A 21,897-nucleotide genomic window follows, 5' to 3' on the forward strand; every position below is an offset into this window, starting at 1 on the left:
TTGATTATTTGTTTGCAATAAAATAGACATGGCAACATGAAGACATAAAAAATGCACAAACTTGTCTTACGAAACAACACTTTTTAGTACAATTGGACCAATGTATAGAAGAAACATGCGGAACTCTGTTGCTTTCCATTGCTTTAGTTCCTTCAATGAATGAGGTTGACGTGCAAATTCAGATGGCAACGTTCCATAATACGAGGCTATTGTACTAGATAGCTCCTCCCTCAAGCAATAAGAAAGTCTACACTCTAACGGACCTGAAGTTAGAAAAAGCAAAATTCTTTTTGTAACACCAGGACAGACTACATACATATAGTCTAGGATGAACTTTGAAACAATTGGAATATTCAAATCACACAAGGGAGAAAACTTCTTTTGATGTTCAGGGTATCCAAAGTTCCTGAATGTTCTTTCATCACGCAAGACATGCAGTTCTTCACTATCAAACACAATCCATTGAGAATAACATGTCCCAACAATTGTACATCTCTCACAGCCATATTTTGAAGTGTGACCAACAACACATTTTATAAAAGAACACATTTTATAAAAGTATAATTTTTACCATTATTTGAAAAACCATCAGCTAAAAGTTCTTTTGCTTCTTCAATAAAGTCAGCTAAAAACAAATCTACTGGTTCTGGTTTACCTTCACCACCATACAAAGCAATCATGAATACATCGTTTTCCCAGCACAACCCCGGTATTGGCCACAATTGAAAATTAGAAGACTTAAACATAGGTAAGCCATCGATACTACATGTCATTGATATACTTTCAGCATTAAACATCAAATTCCTCTGCATTGATTTAAATATTTCATTTTTAATTCCAAAATAAATATATTTTCCTCTGCATAGATTGCGTGTTTCAATGTTTTGTGGTGTTTTCAGAAGAGTTCTAGCATCACAAGGAACTTTGAGGCCATTTTCCCTTAAAATACAAAGTAACTTATTCACACATACACTAGGTACCCTGAATTCTGAAAAACATGCAGACAAACTTTTATTTAAAGTTGAATTATGTTCACACTCATTAAGCTCTTGGTTATCAGACTACTCATTGTCAGAAAAAAATTACTCAATATGGTCAGAATATTCCTCAAATGTCCTTTCATTTCCATAAGATGAACTACTATCTTCTCCTAAGATTCCAACATTAAGTATACTGTCTAAAGATACAAATGAGAATTCCAGTAACTTCTTGTATTCCTTTTTAATATATCTACGACATCGTTGTTGGTATGAACTTTTTGTAAAGAGCATAATTGTATCTAGATAAAAATGTTCCTATATCAAGACAAAAAAAAGGCAAATAAATCACACCAGTCAAACTTCTAAAAACTCCTTCCTCTCACTGTTGTTTTTAACTATTTTTCTCAATGGAAACGTTACGTGCACAACCAACCACTAAAACAGTTTTTGGCGTTATTAAAAAAACCATATATTACTATGAAAATACACATTTATGTTAAAATTATATTTTAATCTACAAGTAAAAATATCAACATAAGAATAACGTTCTTATCTTTCAGATCATGAAGTGATTTTAGTAAAATGTTATGTACTAAAACCATGAAAATATTGCGTCGTTATATTAGCAAGTAATTTTTAAAAGCATGTAATTTTATTTATTTAAAACTCATTCAAAATTATTATCATTATGATTTATGTTGTTCATAGGTTAGTATAAACTTTACTACGTATAAAGTTTTATTCCTTTCTAGAAACAAGTTTCCGCCATGCACGTTTCTTTAATGGCGGTCATTTATAATAATCGTTCTGTAAAATCGACTGTCTTTAGTTAAAATTTCTTCTTTCTCTTCAACTGATCTAAAGAAGACATTTTAAATGCATCTATATGTAACCGAAAAGAGATATCTATGTTTTAATCTTGTTTATACATCTAATATGCATCATAGTCACAAGAATATATAGTCTGGAAACAAACAAAAGCGCTTTGTTTATGTTATTGTTCAAGAAATTACTAGTTCTCATTCTTCCGAAAGTGCACAGTAACGCAAATAAACAAAGGACTGCATAGCTAATCAATATCAATCAATCAATATCAATATATATATTTCGTGTTAAGGATGTTACAAAAAAACACAGGTCATTGCAAATAGTAATTCACTAATAAAACGCAATGACCTAAATAATATAAAGAAAAGATAAGAGAAAAACATATGAAATAAACTAGTCACATAGTAAAAATAGAACTTTACAAAAATTTATAAGTAAAACTTATAAAACAGACTTTTAAAAGAATTAAAATATAGGTCAAATAGTTAGCTAAAGTCCTTAAATTTTCAATTTTCCCCTAATTTTTGTAAAGTTTTTAGATTTTCAATTTTCCCCAAATGATGCAGATGAGTTGTGGTATAAGCTAAAGAGTCTTTTTGAAAAGTTTAAGGGTGGCCCTGAGAAATATTACTCAGCATTTTTTGGACTCGTGTTGGATAATCTGCCTAAAACCTGCCTAATTATTTTGAAGAACTCACTTTTTCCAATACTCTATTGCAGGACGTAGTAAATGATATTTTAAACTACCATACCCATAAAAACAAATTTAATGGTGAGAAATGCGAAAAATCGACCATGACTATAAAGGATGTAGAAATGAAGTTAGCAATATTTAGCTGCTTATATCATTCACAAACTGTTAAATAAGTTATACTATTCAAAAAACTTGTTCTTTTTATAGTATTCAATGATATTCTTTACTTCTAGCTTGTTAAGTAGAACTTGACACTATACAATGCTCATGATAGAGATGGTTTATGGAGAGTGAATTCTAAAATTATTGATATACTTGTACAATGTGAACTATTATTTAGAAAAAAAAACTTCAAGATTTATCAGTGTTTTCTGTAAATAATTTTGCAAAAGAAATTCTTATAAATATAACAGTTACATCTAATTTTAACAATCTTTGTATATCAACTAATACTTCTGTTACAAACAAAATAAAAACAAAAGTACTTGAGCAGATTATCAGTTTGTTTGTAGGAGTTCAAACATTTTCATTTGCAAAAAATAATTGTGAAAACACAAATTTGCAAGGAAAGACTCCAAAAAAAGATTACTGCAAACTGAAATGAAGAAATTTAGCTGCAGCAATAAACTTGTGTAAACTAAAATGTTTTAAAACTGCTATTAATCTAAAAAAAAAAAGTATTTTTCATTTATTATAAAAAACTACTTATAATAAATTTCTAAGAGCATTAAATTTGAAAAAAATGTAAATTTGCTAACAAGTCAAAGATAAAGAATAAAAAAATTACATTTATTTTATAATAGTAAAATATCTTTTATATTATCACTACATATTATCTGCAAAACAGGTTAACATCAGGAAAGGCATACGATTGTAATAAATGGCTCCAACTTCCATGTCATATTTACTTATTTAAATATGACATTAAGCTTCAATAATTTCATATTTAAACTAGAAAATAACATTATGGAAAACTGTCCATAATACATACACACATATAATGCATATAATATTTATAATTTATACATATACATATACATATACATATATATATATATATATATATATATATATATATATATATATATATATATATATATATATATATATATATATATATATATATATATATATTATAAAATATATATACCTTATATAACACACATGTATATATACACAAATATACATGCCAAGCAAAAAAAAATATTGATAAAGCTTTTCTTTTAAAAATAAGAAAAGGTAAGAAAAGATAATTAGTAATATTTGATAACTACTGATAACTACTGATAACTACTGATAAAAACTTGATAAATAAAATACTTTAAGTAAAAGTAAATGATATTTAATAACTTATCAGTATACATCTTTAAAAAATAAAACTTTTATAAATATTATTTTGCATGGCATACCTTTTTCTTTTATATTGTTTAATACTAAATAACTATACATACATACATACATACATACATACATACATACATACATACATACATACATACATACATACATACATACATTTCGATAAAAGACTGATACTTTAACATTTTTTCACAGCATTTATTGATTGAATAAAACGTCGGTAACGTATAATAAGAACCGTTGTAGCCATGGCAGGAATCTCAGCTGTACAACGTCAAAACACAGTATCTGTATTTTTCATAATTGAATATGAAAATGATTTTGTAAAGTACGTTGGGCCGCCAACTTAACTTCATATGTTATCACTTGAAACTTCATACTATGAAGCTTTAAGTGATAAGTATGAAGTTAAGGAGGCAGCCCAACGTACTTTACAAAATCATTTTCATATTCAATTATGAAAAATACAGATACTATGTTTTGACGCTGTACAGCTGATCTCTATAGCCAAAATTCGTAAATTACGGCAGACAAGTTTGAATTTTTAGGGATATTCCTTAAGCGAAAAAACCCAAAACTAACGTGGCTGCCGTTTAATTTAAACTATATGGCCATTGCCACAATGGCCCCCCTTAGATCCGCGCCTGTATATATATATATATATATATATATATATATATATATATATATATATATATATATATATATACGTATGTATGTATGTATGTATGTATGTATGTATGTATGTATGTATGTATGTATGTATGTATGTATGTATGTATGTATGTATGTATGTATGTATGTATGTATGTATGTATGTATGTATGTATGTATGTATGTATGTATGTATGTATTCATGTTTATAATAAAATGCAATCATATTCACTAACACAAGAAGTACATAACAACAATAGTGCAAAACAGCAGTTATTAGTAATAAGAATCAGCAAAAAATATGTAAATATTTATGTCAAAAAAACTTTAAATCAAGCATTCTATTTATTTAAAAAGGTTTTTAAATCTTAGATAATCTTTCTTAACATATCGAAGAAATTATGTATATAAAAATTATTTAAAAGATCTCAACATTAAATCCAAAAACCAAATTTCAGTTAGAATGACAAGGAGAATAGTGTGAAAGTTTTCGTTTTGTGCACCTTCGCACTATGCATCGCGCTGATAGAAAAAAAGGAAATAGCCTTATAACTAGAGAACTGTTTAACATTTTGATGTAATTTTTTTAACAAAGCATCAATTATGAGATAATGTTTGTTTATACATATATTTATAAAAAAAAGTCCGGTCTTTTTTAAAACCGGTTTCATTCTGGTTTTTTAGTTGGTTTATCCGGACTAATTCGAGTTTTGATTAAAAAGATATAAGACCGATAGTTTTTGATATTTGAAACTCTAAGTCTGATATATCAGTTTATCTTTTTTAGGGGTTACAGGCATTTTTAGTCTCCAACTTATATTTTCATGTTAAATAAAAAAGGAAATAACATAAGTATTTTACTATAAATAAAAGTAAAATAAATACTCCAGAGGTTCCGTTCCCCTCAAATGCAGAATAAAGGTTCTGATGCTAAAATAGGTTTTTAACAATATGTGGCTATGAGAATAGCCGTTTTTTAAAAGTTGCTTATCAATTGTAGCTGCATGGTTTAATGATGCTTCCTTGATTTCTTTTCTTAATATGAACCATTACTCTTTGACTTCCTAAAATTATTTAACAACAAACACTAAAATTTTAAAAAGTTTTGTTATTGTAAAAAATAGTATAGTTTAAGATATAAACTATTTATTATAGAAATTATCTATCAAATTCTAATTTTAACAATTTTACATTCAAGAAAAAACTGTATTCACTGTAATAAATGTATATAATTGAAATATAATTAAAATTTTCATTCTAAACATGTCTCAGCAATCTTTATGTGGAGCAAATTTAATATCTACAACAAGCCTTCAAGAATTGCACTATGCATCACTAAGTAGAAATAGGACTTTAGACACATCTTTGAGGAAAACAAAAACATGGCAAAATTGAGTCAATTTGAGGCCAATTGATGCAACTTTTCCTCAAACATAAAAGTTTGGGATTCTTATGCTTCAACTTTTCTAACAATTAGTTTTTTGTTTTTTTTTCAAGCATAAAAAAACATGCTGTGTTGATTATGTGAAAAGATTTCAGAAATATTAGATTGGCTACCACCAGCACCTAAAATGTATCATTAATACAATTAAACAATAACATTAAGTATTTAAATTTAAAGATACACATAGCTTTCTCCAATATTTACCTTAAGAACAGTTATCAGCTTAATCTTCTTGCAGTATAGTTTTATACTTCTTGCATTTTGTTCTTCTTACAGTATAGGTACAAGTCAGATGTCATAAATAAATAATTAGCTGTATCCAGGGATGCTTTCCCAAAATTTATCAACCGGTTCGCAGTGATATTTTCTTACAATTTTTTTAATTTTTTTTTAATATTAATATTTCCATCAAAATATTATGGTTGTCAGAGTGGCAGACTAAGTCAAGAATATTTAACTATCGTTCATATTCTTTGCAACAATAATGTAATAGGATAAAAGATCAACCAATGAAAACACTAGTAATTTACATATTAGGAGAAATCTAAATAAAAAGGGGAGGGGAGGACTAATTCACTGAAAGATTTCTATAAAGTAAAAAATTAGAATCGCAATGAAAACTAGATAAAATATTCAAATTGTTTATATAAAATTGCACCAAATGGTAAATAAATTTTATTTAAATAATTTTTTTTTGCCAAAGTAAAAAAATTTTATTTTCGCTTACTTTAATAGCCGGTTCGCACGAACCGGTGCGAACCGGTAAGAAAGCATCCCTGGCTGTATCCCTAGTATTTTCAGCAAAAGAAGTTAAATATGCATGACCTACTCGTGCAGTTTTGTTGGCTTTGTTCCTGCCTTCAATGGCATTCTCAGACAAAGAACCTATTGAATACTTAAAATATTTAATAAAAGAAACGCCATGAACGACCATTCTATGCAAAGACTGTGACATTGGAATGGTTTTTAAAAACTGATCATCAGAAATGAGACCAAACAGACGTTCAGATTTCTGCTTGAAAATTTTCACTCTTGCGGTTGTACTATTCATATCAATGAGCAAGTCCCTAAATAGTTTGATCATAGTGGTATTCAAATTTAAAATTCTTCCAGATGGATTATTAAGGAACTTTTATGCAACATTTCCAGTGTTGATGTAACACTTTCCTTCCTGACAAAAGATACCCTTATTTTCAATTGTATTTTGAATAAGTGCTGGAATTTTTTTGTTTTCAATAAATTCTTGGCTATTTTTTGCTGGAACTTTTCTTCCTTGTTTCACTGCTGGAAGTTTGCAAGCAATATTAAAAAACCCACTCCATGCTGCATAACCACAAATGAAGACTACAAATTCCAAATTTCAATATATTCTTGTCTACATTTTGATCTTTATTCCAAATGATTTCCAAATTAAACTCCTTAGGACTTGCTTAGCATACATGACAGCACTGAGATGCTATATTTTTAAAAGCATTTTTGATACTACAGCATTAAGTGTTTTACCATCATTCATTGTGGTATAAATAGTTGACAAACTTAATATTCTCTAAACTGAAGTAAAATCTAGTCTCTTTAATATGATCAAACATTCATTTTCTAGAGAGTTTAAGTATTTTTTAGAGGATGAAGATAATTCTATTAAAGTTTTAGCACACATAGCACAGGAGAAACGTGATAACATATATATTATTTGCAAAGTCGGTGGTGATGTTCAGAGTGACCAATCTGAGTTTCAGAATGCAGAAACTATGAAGAGAGGTGTGGATGAATACACTGTAAATATTTAAGTGTTTGTATTGTTGGAGAGTCGAAGTAGAAAAAAGATACTATGGAAAAATTGTAATCCAAATAGTCCAGATGCAACCCATCATCTTATGTTTTGTTTTTCCAAAAAGACTGCTAGTTTTATTCAAGAGAATTTTGAAGATTTACAAAATAAAAATTTTGTCTTTAGACAAAGTTTCTGAATATTTCACCTGCTCTGAAAATGTATGTGTTAAAAATTGACTAAGAGTGAATGTTGCCATTTTAATAATTTAAAAAAACCATCGCAAGGTAAAACTGAATCAAATAAAAACTTACCGTATGTTATTGAACTACGGAATTTTCATTTACCTCACAGAATTTAGTCGGCATTTGAAGAAAACTCACAGTAGTAAAAATGATTTTTAAGCATGAGGTCAGAGAGGTCGCCTCAATTTTTTTCCATGGCAGTAAAGTCGATTCGCAGTAGCTATATTTTATTCAAAAAAAAACGAGGCGACCTCTGTGACCACATGCTTAAATCAATCAATGTTTAAGAAATCAAAAAATCAGCAAAAAAATGCTATTGAAAAACCTTTTTTTTTCCATTTCTTGTTTTGCATTCAATTAAATACATTATTATTTTAATTTCGCATAAAAATAATATAGAAATTTAACTCTTATCATATACTTTGAAAGGGTTTTAACAAAAATGCGAGTTTTTTAAAACCTTAAAAAAACCCTTCAGATGTCAAAAGTTTAAAAAAACTAAAAAAAATTTTTTTTTTATAGAGAATTAAAAACTGAATGCAAAAAAAAAAAAACTTAAAAGTTTAAATATGAAAAATCACTAAAAGTTATGTAAAACTCCTATTTCCGCTAAGCGATACATAGTGCTTTGCCGGGTCGTTGATACAAGTTTCAACATAAACCGGTTGAACAATGGAAACGGCCTTTGTTTCCAGACTATATATTCTTGTGACTATATATGCATCTACAATTGGATATAAATAGAATGACTGAAATTAGACCTTTTTTCGATGACTAATATACGTCTAAAATATACGCATCTACGAAAGATGCAAATTAGAGAAGTTTTAGATGGTCTTTAGACGTCTTTTGCCTGCTGGGTTCGATCAGATTTTGCAATTTAAAAAAACCACCTTCATTTAAAATCTTTTGTTTCCGCAATTCCTTTTCCTTGTAACTAAAAAAATGTATTTTCATTTATAATTTTTTTAAATTATTGAGCAAGCATTTTTAGTTAATGATCAAAGAAATATTTTACTAAAAAATGCAGAAAAATTTTTTTTATCAGTTATATCACTAAAGTTTGTATATCTACTATCTACGAAAGTCCATAATGTCTGTAGCACTCTCTATAAAAATCCATAATGGCTCAAGCACATAATATTGATGAAAGATAAAACTGTTGTTGTAATTCACAACAATTGAAAGGTTGCGCACCTTGAATTTGCACATTTGGTAAAAATACCCCAAAAAAATACGCAACGAAGGAAAAATCATATGAGGATAGAAAAATTACGTCCAGAGAATAAAAGTGAGCGCAAGATTCGAAAGACAGGTTTTCATGCCACAGTAAACAATTTACTCGATCATCAATTTGATATAATTGTCTTAGAACTCAGCAATGCAATATCATGTATGAAACGCTTTAAGGTGGTAGTATACCATTAAAAAAAAATCTTGTATTTCAACTTTTTTTTCAATCTTTAATAGTGCATAACATATATAATATGATTAAAATAAAAGTAAAAATTTTAAAATTTAAAAAAATTAATTATACGCATAATTATTGATAGACAAAAGCCTAAAAATGAATAACTGGCGACAGGGTTTTTTCAGCAACCGTAAATAAATTTGAACTGAAATTTTGGCTAGTGATCATTTAGTTATGCAATTACAACATACGCTAAAAGTTTTGGATTTTGAGCAAAAAAAGTCAAAATATATGCATTTTAGTCATATTTGGAAGTTTTGGTGATATTTGAGAACACAAAATCACTCACAAAAGCAGAACACAATTAGCTGTAAACATAATTCTAGTAGAGGTTGCAAATACTAGTGTTACAAACAAGTATGCCAAATTTCAGATCAAATCGGTTATCGGTTTGAAAAATATCTCCGTCGCCAGGCTATAAAAGATGATTTTGAGAAAAACTCAATTTAAAAATAAAAACAAAAAAAAATTGTTTAAAACTCCCCACTTCCATAAAATGCACCTTCTAATGTTTCGCTTTGATCACAAAAACCTTTTTGTATAGCTCCTAGTTTCTTGCATCCTTATTTCACTATACTTGTACATTGTTTTTCTGCTTTAGAAATGCGCTTTGAGTCATTTATAAGACAAAAGTTATGTAGATTGCAACCTACTGTTTTAAGCTTATCAATTAACATAATTTACATGTTTTTGTTTCTATTTGAAAGTCAATACATTTACCACTTTAAACTGAAATTGCAGAAACAACTCGATTATTTGAAGTAAAACCACGCTTTTGCCATGAACCATCGAAGCTACACATAATGTCTCTTGATGTTTCACCTGCAGGGATTAATTCATTAGCAGCATTTTTTCATGTTCTGGTCAACTAAACTCTGATAAACATCTAACAGCTTATATAAAGTTTTATTGTAGCTTTTTTTGTTCATAGGTGGCTTCATATTCATTATTCAACAAAATTTTTCTGATGATGATAACCCTTTACCCATTTCACGAAAAGCCACAATGACACGTGTGTTAATACCAAATGGTTTTTGTCCACTACATATGCTTTTACTAGGCTCTTATTGTTCAATTAAATTTATTTTACAAAATGTAGCAGATGAAAAAAACTCAGTTTTCCAATTGCAACTGTTACAACATATTTTTAAACCAATACTTAACCCATACTTTTAGGAGGAATCAAACATTAAATAAACATTATCTTCACATAAATTCAGGCATTTCAGTAGCGATATAACGTTTTCTAACAGACTAAAGTTCATAACAAAGTTAAAATCTGTACTTTGAAAATCTTGAAAATCTTTATCAGCAATATTTAACTTTTTTGAATAAGCAGAATGTGTAGCAGATTTAACAAAAGATAAAGTTTTCGTTTCTGAAGAAGAAATCTTTGTATATCTGTTTCCACGAAATTTTGCTTTTTTATTATTGTATATTCTGTTTGATAATTGTTTTCTCTTTGATTCACCCATATTACTTTTACTTTAAAAAGATAAAAGATATACCATAGCATAAATAATAAAGTTTGAATGCAGCTTGAAACAACAAGCGAATTACGTCAATAAAGCCATCATACTAAACTAATTAGCAAGAAATCGTTGCAGTCTACAACTTTGCACTTAAAAGAGTTGACAAGGTAAGTATTTCATGGCTTTTTTATGGTTTAACTTGTTTCTGAAGCGCATAACAACGGAATAAACAAAGCGTTGCTAGGTGGAAAATAAAAAATATTTTATACCGATATATTATAAACAAGTTTTAACATGTGAAGCTTTTTTTATTTAACTAAATCAAATAAAAATTCGAAATCTACGATGATTATATTGGTTAAATTATAAAAGTAAAAAAAAAATTTTTTTTTTCACTTTTATTGGTGTACTACCACCTTAATTAGATTATTAATTATTAGATATTTAATTATTAGTTATTTAATTAGATTATTAATTAAAACGCTTTAATTATATATATTAATTAGATATTAATTAGAGGAACCAAAAAAAAAATTCGAAGGTTTCCGCCAGAATTTCTATATATACTATTTTCAGACGAAATTTCTATATAATGAGCGTTTATGAATTAAACTGATTCATAACGCTTACAACATTTTGTTTGCTTTATGAAAGTGACCGATTATTTTTAGATTAATAATTTTATAATTAGTTTAGTTCTACGTTATGTTATTGGTTCTATGGTGTAATGGTTAGCACTCTGGACTTTGAATCCAGCGATCCGAGTTCAAATCTCGGTAGGACCTTTTTCTTTTATTAAAGTAATATAAGTATACAAATATACATGTTTTGTATAATATATAACCTTTTATTAAAATTATATGTTTATATAAATACCTTTTGTTAAAGATACATGTATACATGTGTTTGTATACATACATACATACATACATACATACATACATACATACATACATACATACATACATACATACATACATACATACATACATACATACATACATACATACATACATACATACATACATACATACATACATACATACATACATACATACATACATACATACATACATACATACATACATACATACATACATACATACATACATACATACATACATACATACATACATACATACATACATACATACATACATACATACATACATACATACATACATACATACATACATACATACATACATACATACATACATACATACATACATACATACATACATACATACATACATACATACATACATACATACATACATACATACATACATACATACATACATACATACATACATACATACATACATACATACATACATACATACATACATACATACATACATACATACATACATACATACATACATACATACATACATACATACATACATACATACATACATACATACATACATACATACATACATACATACATACATACATACATACATACATACATACATACATACATACATACATACATACATACATACATACATACATACATACATACATACATACATACATACATACATACATACATACATACATACATACATACATACATACATACATACATACATACATACATACATACATACATACATACATACATACATACATACATACATACATACATACATACATACATACATACATACATACATACATACATACATACATACATACATACATACATACATACATACATACATACATACATACATACATACATACATACATACATACATACATACATACATACATACATACATACATACATACATACATACATACATACATACATACATACATACATACATACATACATACATACATACATACATACATACATACATACATACATACATACATACATACATACATACATACATACATACATACATACATACATACATATTTATATCGTTTTTATAGGACAAGGAATTCTGGATATACATGAGACAATTTTGGCCGAAACCAATTAAAGTTATCATTCGCCGTTATCATACCATCATGTTTAGATTGACTTACAGATGTCCAGGCTTCTGATATTTTATAGTCAATTTAAGCATGACAGGCTTTAGACATCTTAAAGTCAAATTAAACACGGCGGTAACCATGCATTTAGGCTAAAATTGGCCTCGACCGAAGACTGTACTTGGAGATTTTCCAACACCCGCCCATGATAAATCTTCGACACCCGCCCATGAAAAAGCAGATTAATAGAGAAAGTTACCGTGATACCCAAAGAAGGCTAAAAACGTTTGAGAATTATCTAGAGAGAATGCAAACATGCACTTATAATGTGAATACTTTGAACATTTATTTAAATAAAAGTTATTAATAACTTACTCTTTTGTTCTTTTAATTTGTTGTATCATTTTTTCTGGATAACTCCAAGTAATTTTGGAACCATATAAAGTGACTTTTCTAAAAGGTATATAATGTAAAAGTGTTTATAAGTTGATTAGTTAATAAATTTTAGTGAAGGGACTGTTAAAACTGATCATTTTGGTGGACAGCTGAAGAAAAGTACTCCTCATACAGATTGTAAAATTGTTAGTTAAGTGAAAAAAAAAACCATTTTGCTAGTGCTGGAGCCTTTTTTTTTCGCGAATTTGAATTCCATTCATATTGCCTAAAAATCGAGAAGTTTGTTAAGAGTTCCCAAATGTTCATCGAAAAGGACTGTAGAACAGTGGAGACGAATATTATGGTCGATTAGTCGAAGTTTAACCTAAAAGGTTCCGAAGGTAAAGAATTAAAGTTGGTAAACGATTAAAAGTTATCTACGCCATTGGAACAGTGAAACACGGAGGTGGCTAAAAAGGTTCAATGATTTCGCGAGTGCTTTTTGAAGTTTTTCTGAATTAAGAACGCTCTTTCGCATTAAGGTATAATGGACAAATATATATATATAATTCAATTCCGGAGAATTAAATGATATCTTTAGTACATGAAAAAATGCCTTTACGGTGGGTGTTCCAACAAGACAATGATCCCAAACATCGAAACACATTAAAGCTCAATATGTTTTGCTCGCTCAGTGTCTCACTTATTATTTCTACAATAAAATTATCTATATTCAGATTAGTTGTTTAAAATTTCTTCATGAAATAAGTTTGAAAAGTTCTTATTTAGAACTATTGTTCTAAACTAATTTTGCAACTTTATTACGTTGCGAAGTTAGTTTTTACTTTTAAGCACTAATTAGTTATTGTTTTCTTTAAGGTTTCAGGAGACGAATTATTCAGCTACAGGCGCAGATGAAAAATTGCTGGTAACTGATCAACCTTTTTTGTGCACAAAAGAAAAGTTGCATTCAATTTAACCTTTTTTTGATTGTCAAAAGCGAAAACCAATTAAATTTTAATTATTATATCACGTGATGTAAAGCTGAAAAAAAAAACTAGCGCTTTCATGTTTTTTTTTAAATGGCAACTAGATAAAATTCTGATCTTGGTATTTTCATTCATTTACCAAGAACTCATCCTGAACAGTGACGATAATTATCAGTTTATTAAATAAAGAGCAATTGATTTTTAATGATTTAACGCAAAAAAAGTTGTAAATGTAAATTGCATTATTAAAACTCTGAAAGTTTTCATAAAAAGGTTTATCTTCGTGTGGAGTTGAAACTTTAGATTCAGAAGTGTACAGTTCTGCATCTGTTGCGTCTTGCAGTTTTTTCCACAAAAGTATCAGACGTTAGCTTTCTATGACTTTTTCTCGTACTAAAAAAAAAGTCAATTGTATATCGTTAGATTAGAAAGTATCCATGAAATAGAAATGTGAAAATAAATGTGAAAATAAATGCATGGAAAGAAATCTAAACAACATAAAAAAATTTTAAAAATTGTTTTTTCAAACAAAAGATAGTTAAGGTTTCCAAATAAAAATTTTTTTTTTTTATTTATTGATGAAACTGCTGTTGAATTTTTTATTTAAAAACAGAGATAAAACCGAGTCTTAATTTTTTATGTAACTTTTTTTTTCGTAATTTTACTTTTTATATGGATTTTATAATTTCAGCGATAAATATGCAAGATAGGCGCTTGATATAATTTTTTAAAATATATTCTCCTAAAAGTATAACAGTTCTATTAACAATAACCGATCAAGTAATTTTGGCATAAAAAAACGCGATTTTGGCCCACTGTGTATCAGGGGAAAAGAACTTCAAAAAACATATTTTTATTGCTTTTTTTTTCACGGAATATTTGTTTGATAGACAAAATGTTCTAAGTTTAAACAAAGTTTTCCTTTTTTGAAAAAGATTTTAGAGCTTTTAGATCATAGTAACGGCCTTAACAACGCTTTTTTTTAAAATTTATCAGCCTTGAAAATTAGTCAACACCACTAATTTTCACCTACAACGTTCCCTAATAATTTAGTCAGCTTCACTTCGAAAACCCTAAAAACATTTTTAACATTAAAGCTTCTGAAGGAAGGGTATTTTCATTATTTTATTATCATTTCAGAATTTATCTTTCAGTTACAAATACCATAATCTACTCAAGTTATCTGCACTTGAAATGGATTCTAAAATGAAATATAATAGTTCACAAACAAGGAAAAAGAAAAGATTTGCAATCAAAAGCGTAAATGCAAATAGCACAGTTTAACACACACAAAAAAAAACTTTTTTACTGTTGCATGAGATATTTAAACTTTATGCAACTTCTAATCTCAAAGCTAAGCTCCTTTTTGTCTACTTTTTTGCAATAATCAATTTATTAGCTTTTAAAAAAAAGCTTTTTAATAATTCTAGAGAATTAACTTCAGATTTGGAAGACTTTTCTATTGCTAAACTTTTGAATTTGCCTTTGTGTTTTCATCAGATAGAACCAAATGACGTATTGCATGGGAGTTTGTAAGCAGCACATTGTAACGTTTCCGCTCATTTTGAAGAAGAAAACTTTTGCAAAAGGAAGTTTTTTAGTTTAATCAAATGGCTGAGTTCTGCTCACTGTTCCATAATTTGGGGGTGAGTCATCAATGAAAACACCCGAAAAAATCCTTTGGAGGCTTCAAAATACATACCCATGGGATATCAGAACAAGTGATTTTAAAATCAATGATTTCCGTTCGTAAGAGGAAATTTGCATTTTAAGTTTTTTCCTATACCGGCTAAATTTGAGAGATTGCTTTTTGACAAATTTTTAACTTAGGCAACTATACAAAGATTTTTTCTCTCAAATGTTTATTTTCTGAATAAATAACAAAGGCACAAGAACAGACCAAGACATAAAAATAATTTTTTACTTTAAGAATGACTTCTCAGAATGCTTTACTCTAATAGCAAAAAAGTCGTTTTTAAAGTATTTCTAAACATGTTTACTGTTTATAATCTACAACACAGCTAGCCAAATGAGATCCATATTCTGGGTGAGTCCTGTCTCTCTTGTACCGCTGCCATTGAGGCTTGAAGTTCGAATGCAGAGATTCGGTGGCCTGCTCACTGTAAAGTCCAAGAGATTTTGATTGCTGATAGAGATGAACTGAGACACATGAAAGAACACAGTGTGGGCCTTTGGAATGATTGAGATTGGAAGTGTCAGATAGGCATCTTATAATTTGTCAATGTGCTCTCGAAAATTGTTATCCAGTTCTGTTCCAAAGCAACCTGTGGCTACCTTTTCAAATTGTTGAAATGCTTCAACAAATGGAAGTGCTGCATCTACAGCTGCTCTTTGAATTTTTTGTTTTAGAATATCAACATTTTTCAAAAGCTTTTGACAGTGTTGTCCATGAAAATGACCACCATGAAAGGGTTAAAGAGGTATATTTAATTCCATAGGCCAATCCTTCCCATCTGGCCAAATGTTGATCAGATTTTTGTACAGATGGTTGACAACTCCCAACAACAAATGTTGGGAGTTGTCAACTCCATAGGTGGAATTGCTTTCAAAATTAGTGTCTCATCTGTTGAATTGAGCAGAGGTCTGATAATTCCAAAAGTTCTCAAGGAACCACAAGTGCCAAGGTTTGAGGAGTCGCCATCACACCAACAGCAAGGATGTTTGCTGGCATGGGATTGAAGACCACAGACAATGTTAGCTACTTTCATATCACATGACAAGATATAGGAAATAGAATTAGCATCTGTCAGCTTCCAAAGGTTTTTGATATTCTCATATGTCTCAGGCATTTCTTCTGATATAGCTATTGTTAGCTGTTTCTTTACTCCAGAATTGTTTAATGAAGAGCTGCAAAGCCTAGGAGACTTCAAAACAGGACTGTTTGGTGCTGCAGCTATCTGAAGAACACCCAAACTCATCTTTAGAAAGTCACCTCCACCATCTAATCCAACCTTTACAATGCGTTTTTCAGGGACAGCTTGTGCTGATAAAACAAATTGCAATAGGTGACCAACATTTTTACAATGCACAACATCTCTTAGTGTCTCATTGGTTGAACATTTTGTTTTAGAAACAGTAAAATGATCCTTGAGCATCTGTCCGTGTTGTGCAAACTTCTTAGCTAAATTTGGCTCAACAAGTCTTTGAGGGGCAATGCCGGTATAGGAAAAAACTTAAAATGCAAATTCCTCTCACGGACGGAAATCATTGATTTTAAAATCACTTGTTCTGATACCCCATGGGTTTGTACTTTGATCCCTCCAAATGATTTTTTCGGGTGTTTTCATTGATGACTCACCCTCAAATTATGGAACAGTGAGCAGAACTCAGCCATTTGATTAAACTAAAAAACTTCCTTTTGCAAAAGTTTTCTTCTTCAAAATGAGCGGAAACGTTAACTTTTTTTCAAAAAAAAACAAGGGATAACAAGGAGAAAACAACTCGGTTATCTTTTGTGGCTGTTATAGAAAACTTTCTAGGAAATAAAAAAGCAGAAAACTCTGCCGATTTAGTTGTTAGAATGTTTGAAGCATTTGTGATTTTGAATGCAAAATAAAGCTTCGTTTAATAAGTAGTCAATTTAATCAGTTTCCTGAAAAACTTGATGATGTGAGTGTTGAGCAAAGAAAACAGTTCCACCAACGATTTAAGACTGGAAGATTGCTACCAAGAGCGTTGGGATAAACGCACGATGGCAGACTACTTTTTGAGCAACAACTGAGTTGTTCAGAAAACAAAAGCTGTTTGCAAACAAAAGTTTTTTCCCAATAGAGTATTTAAGTGTAAACAATAATCTCTGCGATCCTTTTTAAAACTAAAACTTCCTTTTTTTAATTATAAAAAGTTTGAGACTTTGATAGGTTGATGTTTATTAGGATGGTCCATATTTGATGATCTTATCTGGAGAATGGCGCTAGGTCTGGGAAACCGTGTATGTATGTATATAGTGCTCCTGCGTAGGAACAATCGAGAACAACGGATGCCCCTTAAATACTCCGAACGTTGTTGCTCTTGATTATGATCCCTAAGGACCATGGATGAGTGTAATTACACTACGCGGAAGTAATTACGTAAAGTGGAAATTAACGTAGTTTCCTTGAAATTTTGTAAATATAATTTGAATGGTTTTTTTATGAACACATTTGAAGTATTTTTGTTAAGTATAAATTGAATGCGAAACTTTTGTAGAGGAGAGTTTTTTATGAGTAAAGAAGGTTTAAAATTTTAACGTTCTCTGCGAGAAAGCTACAAAGTTTGTTTTTTTTTTTTTATTGAGAAACATTTTCTTGAAAAAAGTTTTTTAGAAAATAATTATTGGCAGCTCTTGAACGAAAAGTAATCAAGTTCTATGATAAAAACTACTAGGAAGCAAACAGAAATATGGTTGATTGATCAAATATCTCCAATATTGAATGCAATTAAATTGCTATCTAAGAAGGAAGTCTCGGCACTTATTTTTCTCTACATGCAATCCTCGGGATAAACTATAAGTGCTGTATCTCATTCTACAGCCAATTATGTTCTTGATGTTTGGACTAAGGCCAATATTTTGCAAGACTAAAGAAACGCGTTACAGATTGAAAGACACATTACAATTGACAGTTTGTTTTGGGAATATGAAAGAGGAAAAGTAAAACTAAGTGGTTTAAATTAAAGCAATTGAAGGGGAATGGAAGGAGAACTTAAATGATCTTTTTGAACATTGCTCTGGCCAATCATTTTCAAATGATCAGCATACAGGAAGATAGAGATTTTCTATCAGCTCAGCGCAAAACCGGACGTAGGGTAAAAATGGACAATGTTGACAAAGTATTTGCTTAAAGGAAGAAAATTTGAGAACAAGATTAGAAGATCGTCAAAGAGAAAGTCAAAAGAGAAAAAAGATAGAACTCGTGTAGAAAAATTTTACTCTGTTGGTCTCCTCATCATCTGAAAATGAAAATGATACAATAGACAGTGACATCAAAGTCTACAAAAGTATCTGGGTGCTGCTGTGAGTGTAGGCTGTAAACCAACAACTCAAAACCAAAATATGCTAAAATCCTAAATGATAAACTAGTAGTTAGGCTTGACATAGATAAATTATATAATAGAAATGCTGCACTTTTGTTGATTCAATCTGTTGGTTGTACCCCGCCAAATTTTGATATTAGTTGGTCTTCCGCACAAAAAGACGCAATGAAGATTAGAGAAAAGTCCTAAGAAGAAGTTCCTGTAAAACATCCGCTGGGATGGGAAATCCTGTAAAACATCCGCTGGGATGGGAAATTGCTCTAAGACATCAGTAGTAAAGAATTTGTAGACTGCCTTCTAATTTCAGTATCTGGTGAAGGTTTGGATTAACTTCTTGCCGTTCCAAAGCTTCGATCAGGAACTGGAGAAGTATGTGCGCAGCAGTTTATGAACTTTTGTTGCATGGATATCAAAAATAATGTGAAATGTTTGTGTTTCGAAATAATTTCAAAGAATTCTGGAATTAAAAATGATCCATTCTTTCTTTTTAAACAGAAAATGGAAAAGGATATGATTCAAATGTAAGATATCATAATTTTCAAGCGGTTCCAGAAAAATTGGAGTATCATTGATAAAACCAGCTATTAAGTTGCTGTATCTGATAATGTCAAATACAATTGTGTCTCCGATATTCCCAAGGATTGCATCGCTGAAAATGAACTGTTAGATTTGGCCATCATTTTTTAGATAAAGAAATGTTATTATTTTTTGGGTGACGTTTCTACTCGTAATATATTATTTAAAGCTTTAATTAGCCTCCATCGAGCACAATGAATTGCAAAAGCTATCTATGCTCTTAAAATATGGATGCTGAGAAGTCAGTTCAAACTGACACTTAAAAATCTGTGACATTTTAACTGATAACACCTGATGACTAAAAAATGAAACAAAATTTAAATCAATTTACGTATGCTATTCATAATCATGCTATTGAAATAAATTAGCATATTTATAGGGAATTTAATACTCTATTAAAATTTTATTATAGTTTTAAAATATTAATTAAAATGGCTCCGTATAAAACAAGTTTGCAAGAAGACCTAAGAAAACGCATTTGCCAATTTAGACATTCGCATCTGGAAAGGCCAAAAATCTTTACAGTAAAACACTTTCTAGATGAAGGAGTATTGAAAGCGACCATATATCGTGCTCTAGAACGTGTAGACAATAATTTAGGCTATCAACGAAAAAAAGGAAGCGGTCCAAAGGCGAAAAAAATGAACAAAAAAGCACATAGACCAATTGAATAAGGCATTTGATCATCATCACGGTGTTTCACAACGTCAAGCAGCTCGAAGATTCGATTGTGACCAATCGTATATATCTAAAATTCTTAAAAACAAGACGAATATTAGATATTACAAGAAGAAAAAGATTCCACATCGAAGCGAACTAGCTCGAATCAAACCTTTGTGTCGGCATATATATCGCAATTTTAGGAATTTTGATTTTGTCTTGGATGACGAATCATATTTCACATATGCGAATACAAGATTGGCTGGCAACAATGGCTTCTATTCTAGCGACGTCTCTTCTATAACTAGCGACGTCAAATTCAAAAGAAAGAAGAAGTACGAGGAAAAGGTGCTAGTCTCTTTGATTATATCGCCCAAAAGGACTTCAAAACTAATGTTTTTTGAAAGTAGCCAGGCAATCAACAAACAAGCATACCTCGGATGTCTCCGCAATTGGTTAATACCCTTCATTTGTGAGCATTATAAGAATGAAGAGTACTTGTTCTGGCCAGATTTAGCTAGCTCGCACTATGCAAAGGAAGTGGTTTCTTTTCTCGATGCCAATAACATCAAATACCTGCCAAAAATAAAAAATTCACCCAATGTACCAGAAATTCGACCAATTGAAGACTTTTGGGGTCAGTTGAAACGCTTAGTCTACGAGGATAATTGGCAAGCAACAAGCATTCCTCAACTCAAACGGCGTATCGTGAATTGTCTTAACAAAATGGATCTGGAAGTGACAAAACGTTATGCCTCAATGACTTCAGTTCGTCTATGTCGAATTGCTTTTAATGATGTTATTGAAAACCAATAAATATATATTTTTAAATATCATATAATTGTTTATAAATTTATTTTAAATTAAATTTGATAGCTATGTAACTATGGGTATAATAAAAATTTTAAAGTTATCTCATTTTTTAGTGATCAGGTGTTAACACTGAAAAAATTCTTTGGACATCTGTGGTACTTGTCGAAAGAAAAGATTGTTTTTGCTTTTTTGATCCGAATATATTTGTTGAAATGAAGAATAAAATAAGTATTGGTTTGGAAAAACCAGGCAAAGAACATTGGTTGAAACGGATAAAATTGAAGCGAGAAGATCTGAAGGTGAAAGAATTGGATGAATATGTATCATTAAATACCCACAGATTTTCTAATTTTTCATCGACATACAGTATCAACAAGATAAGTTTAGCTTAAAAAAATTTTAAAAGGATTTTCCATAAGCAAAATAGTTTGGTGGCGACCCTTAAATTGATAATATATTTTCAGATAACAATTGTTTCATGAAAACTAATCAGCTAAAACGGGACTTTTAGTTGAAAAGCCTTATGTTATAAAA

At 29.6% G+C, this 21,897-nt stretch overlaps 1 protein-coding gene, 1 long non-coding RNA gene, 1 other non-coding gene and 1 pseudogene across 4 annotated transcripts in view; 3 read left to right on the forward strand and 1 right to left on the reverse strand.

Moving 5' to 3' along the window:
- The window catches only part of LOC149884966 (uncharacterized), a 748,071-nt gene that overhangs the window by 459,938 nt on the left and 266,236 nt on the right, over positions 1–21,897 (forward strand). The window lies entirely within an intron of this gene.
- LOC149885012 (uncharacterized) lies at positions 8,588–11,043 on the reverse strand (annotated as a pseudogene). Its single transcript, XR_016455138.1, has 2 exons — positions 9,931–11,043; positions 8,588–8,909 (listed from the first exon to the last, which is right to left on the reverse strand). The product of XR_016455138.1 is annotated as an uncharacterized LOC149885012 (transcript).
- LOC149885013 (uncharacterized) lies at positions 11,581–13,290 on the forward strand. The gene is made up of 2 exons (XR_016455066.1): positions 11,581–11,691; positions 12,875–13,290. It is a non-coding gene; the product is annotated as an uncharacterized LOC149885013 (long non-coding RNA).
- On the forward strand, positions 11,629–11,700 carry Trnaq-uug (transfer RNA glutamine (anticodon UUG)). The gene has a single exon. It is a non-coding gene; the product is annotated as a tRNA-Gln (tRNA).

Source organism: Hydra viridissima, unplaced genomic scaffold (genome assembly GCF_058129835.1).
Source record: "Hydra viridissima isolate aposymbiotic clone 2 unplaced genomic scaffold, HvirCarnegie_v1 scaffold_8, whole genome shotgun sequence".
Taxonomy (NCBI): domain Eukaryota; kingdom Metazoa; phylum Cnidaria; class Hydrozoa; order Anthoathecata; family Hydridae; genus Hydra; species Hydra viridissima.